Raw genomic sequence first — 9429 nt, 5'->3', positions numbered from 1 at the left:
ATTCAGCATTAAAATGGATGTTGTAGCCAGGATAGTGAGCCATGGCTAAAGGAAGGTATGAGGACCAGAAGGAACAATAGAGTCATTGGTCACAGAGGATATGACTATATACATAGATAATTGAAAGGAATCAATAGATAAGCAATTAACCTTAAGAGTTATTAGGGTAACTGGCTCACACCCAGTATACCAAAATAAATTGTATTTGCACGTATCCACAACTGACAGAAAATAAAAAATTAAATTTTCATTTATAGTAACACAAAATTCAAATATCTAAGAACAATATCCACCAAAGATTTACATGGAGAAAACTGTTGAGCACTTTTTAATGGTTTTCTTCATCCTTTATTCCTCATGACAGTTTAGGTAGATGTGAATAAGTTATTACCATTCTTATTTTACAGAGGAGGAAACTGAAGCACAGAGAGGTTAATAAACTTGCTCAAGGTCATACAGCTGGAAGGGGACCGAGCTGGGCTTGGAGTTGGACTTGGAGCTGGGGTAATCTGGCTTCAGAACAAAGTGAGGCCCTAAAACATGCAGATAAAGAGCATGCTTAAAGCTGCATCTTCAAGCTAGATTTGGTGGAGCCTGAGGCCACTCAGGGAGGAAGAAAAAACATCAAAGTTTAACCTAACCCACAACGTTTATTTGTATGTTATTTGTTGACTGCTCCCCACCCCTTTATAAACCGAATCAGAGCCGACACATACTGTCTGTGCCCCCACAGTGGAGGGAGGGACGCAGTCGGGGTTCCCTAAACATGTACTGAGTATCTGCATAATGCTTTCACTTGGATTTGGGACAGGAGTGAGGGCTGTTGGAATGAATTTGTTGAAATGGTTCAAGTACTTCTAAAAGCCTTGGATTTAAATCTGTAAAATGTTTAGGGCCTGGTGGTGATCTGGAGGCGGTGTTTCAGGTGATGCACAGGCCGGGAGAGCAGCGGTCCTCACCCCTGCCTGCACATTGGGATCACCTGGGAAAGGTTTAAAAGCCATCTGGCCGGAGCCCACTCACAGGGATGCTAGTTCTAGTGATCTGGAGTGGGGCCTAGCAGTGATGTCGGTCTGTCTGTCTGCCATGTGTCTATCCATCTATCACCTACTATCGACTTTCAGGTTGTTGTGAGCAGCAAAGAAGGCTCTTCCCAGTCACCTCGCCAGGGACCGCGGGCTCGGTGGGACCCAGGCAGGGGCCAGGAAGCTGCATCTCGGGAATTCCCAGCTCCCAGGCCCCAACTGGGATCCTGACGACGGAAGGGGCTTCGGTTCCCGGGCCCGGGCGCCCCCTGCAGGGAAGGACGAGCACTCGCAGCCGGCCGGCCGCAGGCGCAGGAAGGAACGCGGAGGACGGGGGATCGGCCCCACCTGCTCCTCCTCGGGGCGTCCCCGGTCCTGCACGGGAGCCCAGCCTGCGTGTTCCCGGCTCCTGCGGCCCCCTTGCTGGGGGGCTGGGAGGGGCAGCTGCTCCAGAGACTCCCCAGAGTGCCCGGACCCAGGTCCCAGGCGGTGGGCCGGCGCCCAGAGCCTTCTGCTGGCGGCCCGCGGGACACCTGCCACCCTGCGCTCGCCCACGGACACCTGCTCCCTGTACGAGCGGAGCCCGCGCAGGCGCCTCGCGGCTCCCGCCGGCAGCGCCCTTCCGCCCTCCATGCCCACGTTTTGTCCGAGTCCACATTATTAGCAAAGTCCAGCGTCGGTGTCCCCACCGAGGGGATCAAGTCACGACAGAGCGGACGGGCGTTCAGTGAGCGCTCCCTGCGCCCGGGAACGGTGCTGCGGGCTATTTAATCGTCAGGCACTCTTGAGAGGTAAAGTTGGTTATCCCGTTTTTTGTTTTGTTTTGTTTTGCTTTTTTATTTTTTATTTTTTTATTTTTTTATTCAGAGGCCCAGGATCACACCCCAGGCCGCGGGCGGCGCTAAACCGCTGCGCTTCGGGGCTGCCCGGTTTTATGGGTTCAAGCACCGAGCCTCAGAGCTCCCGAGTTCGCGGCGCGTCCTAAATCACGAATCTCGGAGGCAGGGGGGTGGGCCTCGGCCTGTAACTGGCTGCTGCTCTCTGTCGCCCCCTTTCGTTTGTGTCGCCTCCACGTGATCCTGTCCCTTCCCAGGATAATACCATCACTGACTAGTAGTCCCCGCGACACCGAGGCCCGTCACTTACTCAGACATCTTTCTGCTGTTTGATGTTTGGCTTGCCGTGAACAGCTGTGCTTGTGGCTTTCTTCCCCCTGTTTTTAAATCTCCAGAAATAGGATCACTGAATATGTGTGCATTTTAGGGATCTGGACAGGGAAAAGCCAATTGCTTCTTTTTTTTTAAAAAAATATTTTATTTATTTATTCATGAGAGACACACACACAGAGGCAGAGACACAGGCAGAGGGAGAAGCAGGCTCCACGCAGGGAGCCGGACGTGGGACTCAGCCCCGGGTCTCCAGGATCAGGCCCTGGGCCAAAGGCAGGGGCCAAACCGCTGAGCCACCCAGGGATCCCCAGGCCAATTGCTTCGAAACGCTTAACTTCTTTGACACTAACAGTCCATCGCTGTATCCATTTTACAAATGTATATCATGGAGTGGAACTGATAGTTTTCCCTTTAATTTCAAGCCTTCAGAAAATGTGAAGGAATGGTGCAATGAACAGCCATAGACACTTCACCCAGAGTTCTCCAAATGTCAATGTTTAACCACGGTTGCCTTATCTCTCTCTCTCCTTCTCTCTCTGTCTTTCCCTTTCTCTCTATATGTAGATATTTTTTCCTTTTTTGGTGAACCATTTGTAGGTATATTTCAGACATTATGGCATTTCACTACAAAATATTTCATCATATATATCTTAAGTGGAACAATCTCCTACATAATCATGGTATTACTAACGCCCCGCAAGAAACCGAACATTGAGACAATAACATCACGGCACAGGAGTGCCTGGGTGGCTCAGTTGGTTAAGCATCCCTCTCAGTTTTGGCTCAGGCCCTGGCCTCAGGGTCTTGAGATGAAGCCCCATGTTAGGCTCCATGCTCAGCACTGCAGATTTTCTCTCTCCTTGTCCCTCTGCCCATCCCCCATGTGCACTCTCTCCCTAAAATAAATAATTAAGAAAATCATTGCACAATGCATAGTCTGTATTCCGATTTCTTCAATTGTCCCCAGAATGATTTTATAATTTTTTTGTCCAGATTCAACTAAGAATATTGCATTGCATTTGATTGGCATGTCTCTTTCATCGCTTTTATTTTTAAAGATTTATTTATTTGAGAGAGAGAGCACAAGTGGGAGGAGGAACAGCAGAGACAGAAGGAGAAGCAGGCTCCCCGCTGAGCAGGGAGCGGGATGTGGGGCTCAATCCCAGGACTCTGTGATCATGACCTGAGCCAAAGGCAGATGCTCAGCCAGTTGAGCCACCCAGGTGCCCCTCTTTTGACTCTTCTAATCTAGAACTTGCCCTTGTTCTTTTTTCTTCTATGACATTGACATTTCTTAATAGGTCAGAGAATTTGCCCTGTACAACATCCCATTACCTGGATTTGCCTGTTTTTTCATGATTGGATTCAGGTTCAACATATTGAGTGAGTCTAGACAGGTGATGTTGAGCACTGTTTCCCATTGTTTCATGTCAGGAAGCATATGTGTCAACCTGTTCCATGATGATGATAAATGTTATCGTTTGTTTCAATGGAACCCACTAGATCTCTTCCCTATGAAGATGCCCTTTCCCTTTGTATCCTTTGCATAGTTGGTCTTGGACAACACAGGTTTGAACCATGTAGTCCACTGACACATGGGTTATTTTCAATAAACCCAGTATAGTACGTCAATGTATCTTCTCTTTCTTATGATTTCCTTAATAACATTTTCCCTCTCACTTACTTTATGGTAACAATACAGTAAATAATACATATAACATACAAAGTATGTGTTAGTTGACTTTATGTTATCAGTAAGGGTTCTGGTCAGCAGGAGAGTATTAGTTCAGTTTTGGGGGAGGGACAGAGAAAGAATCTTAAGCAGAACCCTTGCTGAGTGTGGAGCCTGACTTGGGGCTCGGTATCATGACCCTGAGATCATGACCTGAGCCGAGATCATGAGTCAGATGCTCAACAGCTGAGCCAAACAGGTGCCCCTAAAAATAATCACTTTGAAAAGGCTAGTGGATCCCTGGGTGGCTCAGCGGTTGGCACCTGCCTTCGGCCCAGAACGTGATCCTGGGATCAAGTCCCATATTGGGCTCCCTGCAAGGAGCCTACTTCTCCCTCTGTCTATGTCTCGGCCTCTCTCTCTGTGTGTCTCTCATGAATAAATAAATAAAATCTTTTTAAAAAGATATGGAAAAGGCAAGAATATAAAGAAGTACAAATAGCCCACAGTATCTCATATTTCTTAAGTGCTCACCATATGCCAGGCGCTGAGCCCCTGTATTACTACTTTAGACCATGTGATACCATCCCCCCGCCACAGCTGATCAAAGCGGGGGTGAACGTGACCTCAGCTTAGCCAATGTCCTCTCCTAGGAACTTGGAACTGAGGCCAGTCGGTCGTTTGACCACACTGGCAACAAGTAAACGTGGAAGCCATGGGGAGGCCACTCTCACCATGCCACGGGAATAAAGAGGCAGGAAGGCTGGTCCGTGGAGAAGGAATGAACAGATGCAGAGAAGCAGGGCTGAGAGAACCACCTATCTTGTGAGCCACTCCTGCAGAAAGCGGCCATCCAGAGGGTGCACTGCCCTCGCTGGGAAGCAGCATGGGCTGCGGGGTCCCCTCGGGGAGCGAGCGACTTGGAGGAGCCCAGCAAGCACCTGGGAGAGACAAAGTCAGGGTTCCAGCAGCTCCCTGCCCCTCAGAGGACACTGCGCCAGGTGACACCACTCCTAGCCTAAGGAAGACCCCTCCTACCCCGGTCATCCCTTTGGGAGGGCCAACTGAGGCAGGGACAGTGAGGAGGAGGAGGCAAGGTCGAGGTGGAGAAATATTGATACCTGGGGCTCTTTCCTCGTTGGCCTAGAGGCAGTCTGGCCCTGAGTGGGAGAGGGTTAGATCAAACCCGACTGAAGATGGGACCATTCCGTCACCCGAGACATAGGGGGTGCGCTGCTGGGCAGTCTGGGAGTGATGATTGTCCACGGGGGTGGCTGTAGCCCTTCCTGCTCTGCCACGTGACTTTGCTGCTGTCCCCCCACCCTCGGGGGTGATTTCCCACCTCTCCAACCTCGGCTGCCCTTGTGACTTGATTTGACCAAGACAATGTGCCAGAAATGACATTGTGTGTGTTCTGGAGCCAAATCCTTACAGATTCTGCTCCCACCTCTCAAAATATGAAGTCGCCATGTCAGGAAGCCCAGGGCAGCCTCCCGGAGCAGGAGTGGCCCAGCCTGGGTAGCAGCACTAACCCCCAGACACACGAAGGGAGCCCCTGGTACCATCCGGGCTCCATCAACCCCCAAAGCCACAAGATGACTGCCAAACACTCGGATCTTAGGTGAGGCCAGCCAAAAACCTGTCCACAGGGCCCATCCCAGGGTGCCAACCCACAGAGCCAGGAGCAGACTGGTCCATTTAGCAGTGATTTGTTGCTTAACAGTGTAAATCTGGTACAATGGAGAAGACGGGTCTGACAGGATGTGTTCCACGGTGATGATGGGAGAAAAAATAGTGTTTTTCTTGCCTCTTGCTCACCAACTACCCAGCCCAGCTCATTTAACGAACCAGTTGCGTTTGCAAAAGGCAGATCCCCACAGTGATACTGGACAGTCCTCAGAGTTTCTCCCTGGGGATGCTTAGGGACCTACTTGACTTAAAATGGATCCTTCGAGTTTCTGGCCGTCTTCCCTGTCCCACTCAGCAGTGGCTGTCCAGGCATCACCCCCGCCGAGATGTTGAAAGCTCACAAGACTAGCATGACCCCAGGAGAAGAGAAGCCTGCGTGCTGACTGGGAATACAAGTGGGGGCAAGGGTGGGCCCTTGCTGCTCTGTTTGCTTCCTGCAACAAAGCACGGCCGAGGTGAATGGGGCATCGGGTGGGCAGCTGTGGGGCAGCTGGGAAGTGAGGAGCCCCTAATCAGCCTGTTCCACCCAGATAGGGGCAGCTCGAGAGTGTGCACCTGCAGAGTGCCCTGGGCTTTCTGGGTCCCACCGTACTCTGGGCCTAGCCAGGTGGGGTGGGCTTCCATCTGGGTTTGCAGGTGAAGCAGGGGGTGAGGATGGGGGTCCTTCAGCTAATTATGAATGTGGATCTGGTGCCAGATCCTAAGCACCCTGTGCTGTAGGTTTGAATATCCCACCCTCCCCAGCCTGCCAAACAGGAAGGGGGTTGCAGAGCTGGGGTGTTTCCTCTGGCCCTACAGTGGTTCCCAAATTGCGTTTAGGCTGCTCCTGTGGTAGGGGCAGCCCAAGCCCAGCGACACAGGGAAAACCAGACATCTGATAGCAGGGTTTGCCCTAGAAGACCTTGGGATTCCATCTCTCCTTTCCCTCATCCTGCAGTCCCAGCGGGGACTTGTCTCCTTCTCCAGGCCTTTGCTCTCACCTGTGCAGGATGAGAGGTTAAAACTGGTCAGACAGCAGAGGTTCCTAAGCCAGCTTCAGGGACCTTGAGGGCCATGGACGGGCTTGCATGTGTGTCCACGTTCCCTCTGAGCTGACACGCAAACTATTATCTCTGCCACTTTGCTGAGGAAAGCTTTAAACATCTTGATGGTGTGCTTGGTGGTATACAGAAGGTTAGGAACGTCTGCTCTAGGGAATTCTTAGTCCCCTCCGACACCTGCTTTCCCTTTCTGTACCCTCCCCCCATGCGGCACTCTGTTCCTGTCAGTCTGTGTGGCTGGCTTCTCATCGAGGAGCATACTTGGAGAGCAGCCCCAAGAACCCCCAAACGATGGCACATTACACTAAGGCTGTTCAAGTGGGGGAGACAGAAAATATGTGGTGTACACCAGACATCTTACTCCGACAGTGGACCCGACCAGTAAGCTTAGCTTTAAGCATTCTGGCAGCCGAGGAGGAAAAGTAGTTTGCAGAATATTTATGAATTCTCCAGGATTTGTGCTTTGGCTGTTACTGCAACTTAGCCCAAAGCTTTAACTCTGAACAGGTAGACTCTAGGCACTAGGGCTCCCTCGCAGGGCAGAGATTTTGAGATAGGTGGGCCTTCCGAAGGGTCTCCTCTTACCACTACCCCAGCAGTTCAGCAAGCTTACAGTCACGTGAAGGCCCCAGGTCCCAGGAATCCAGACGAGTCTCCTCGACTCCTGCCCTGGAGCTGCTCCTGGGTCGCTGGGGAAGGCAAGGCCCTCACACCCATAGTGGCTTCCCCATTCTGAACCTCACTTTCTGTACCTGGGACATGATGATAACAGTTCCCCCATCAAAGGGGATTTTGGAATGCTCACTTCGGTAGCATATATACAAAGGGGATTTTGGAGAATTCACCAAGAGCCTAGGGCACAGCAAGCAGGGATTTAGGTATATGGCAACAACCACATGCAGATAGCATCTGATAAAGTAGCAAACAGCAGGTCCTCAGGCACATAGAAAGACGCTCCCTGTGGCTGGGCTCTCATGACAGGCCACCCTGGGGAGGGGGTCTCTATCTGGACTTGAAGAGGAAGTCAGTGTGGGTGGGCACTTCATGATGGGCAGACCAAGCCAGGCAAGAAGGGGAGATGGAAAGGCTTTGGCATGCCCAGGACACAAGAGCAAGGTCTGTCAGGGTAAGGGAGGGTTTGTACCCAGAAGTCTGGAAAATACATTAAAAAGGTTTGTTGGGCGGGGGGACAACCTCAGTGGTTGAGCCCGGGTCCTGGGATTGAGTCCTGAATCGGGATCCCCGCAGGGAGCCTGCGTCTCCTTCTGCCTGTGTCTCTGCCTCTCTCTCTGTGTCTCTCATTAGTAAATAAATAAAATCTTAAAAAAAAAAAAAAAAGTTTGCTGAGGCTGAGTGTGGAGGGCTTTGGATGAAAACCACAAACATGTATCGGGTGCTGGCCGGGCGATGGGTGCCAAGCTGGGCACCAGGGAAGCTCCCAACCCGTGGCAGGAGACAGATGCATCCACAGCAGACAACACAATGTGCCAACCGCTCCAGAGTTTGGATTTTCGGGGGAAAGATGTATTTAAGTTACAGGAAATGAATGAAAGTTTATATAGCGGGTTACATAAGTAACAAGTTACAGGAACACCAACCTGCCAATTGTTGGATAAATGGTAACATGGGAGCAGCTGGAGGCCAGACTTGAAAGGAGAAGAAAGATATCGATAATCCAGGTGGGCCCACAAGCCTGGACTTGTGTGGACGGCTCCAAGGCCCATTGTTCTGGAAGAAAGGATCCCCCCCCACAACGGCCCAGCCTACCCAGAGAGGGTCAGCCTCATCCTCCAAAACTACAGCCCTTCTGGGAAGAAGCCATAGCACGATGGTGGTCTCTGAGGGCCTCTCGACAGCCTTCGGGGAAACCTTGGGAGGAGAAATCCCAGCGCGAGAAAGGGGGTTCTGAGCTAGGCAGTGACTGTCGAGCTGGGCTGGAGGAGAGCCCAGGGCCTGGCTTCTGGAGAGCCCGAAGGAGAATCCAATTTGCAGTGCTCCTAATGATGTTACATAATGATGTTACATAAGTCCATGACATAAATCCAGGTCCTGGTGTTGACCAGGAATGCCCCTGCCCCGACGCTGACCTCAGCCCAGCCCGAAGCCCTGCCCTCAGTTGGGTAGTTGGGAAAACCTGTTTCCTAAAAGCTTTCTACTGGTGCCTGACAGCAATGCCTTTTCTTGAAGAGCCCTGGTGCCCTTTGACACCCTCCGCCCCCACCCCCCCGCAGTTGCTGTTCCTGGACTGTGTAAGGCACAGACCAGCACACACCAGCCTTTCCCCAGATACAAGCCCTCAGGAAAGGACAGGATGTCACCTATTTATAACAGTGATCACCTCTGATTGCGAAGTGTAAGACGTGTTGGTTAATTCCAAGGATCCATAGGGAGTGAAGAGTAGCTGTTTCTCCCACCCTGGGCCCAATTAGGGAGGTGGGTGGGAGGGGAATAGAGGGTGGGGGTGCTGTCTCCCCCTGCCCCAGGCCCTTGGAATCATCCCCCCCCACTCAGGATGCTGGTGGGGAGCCTTCCCAGTGCCCCCATCTCTCCAATCCACCGCCTGCCAGCTCCCCTTCAAACTGCTCACCCTCTGTGGAAGCCTCACCCCTGGGTGGCTCCTCCACGCTCTGTCTCTTCACCAATAAGCCTCAGAGCAGGCAGGTGCTCACATGCACATGTGCACACACATATCGTTTACAGAAACACTAAACAGAATGGTCATGTCTGCTGGAAGAGTGCTCCATTCTTTTGCTCCTGCAGTGACCTAAAAGTCAGCTGGGCTTTTTCATTTATGGTCACGTCAAAGCCTTTTTGCTATTAGAGAAGAACATATA

The sequence above is a fragment of the Canis lupus genome, chromosome 15 (assembly GCF_048164855.1).
Source record: "Canis lupus baileyi chromosome 15, mCanLup2.hap1, whole genome shotgun sequence".
NCBI classification, from domain to species: Eukaryota; Metazoa; Chordata; class Mammalia; order Carnivora; family Canidae; genus Canis; species Canis lupus.
The sequence above is the reverse complement of the archived record's forward strand: the minus strand, read 5'-3'. Positions refer to the sequence as shown.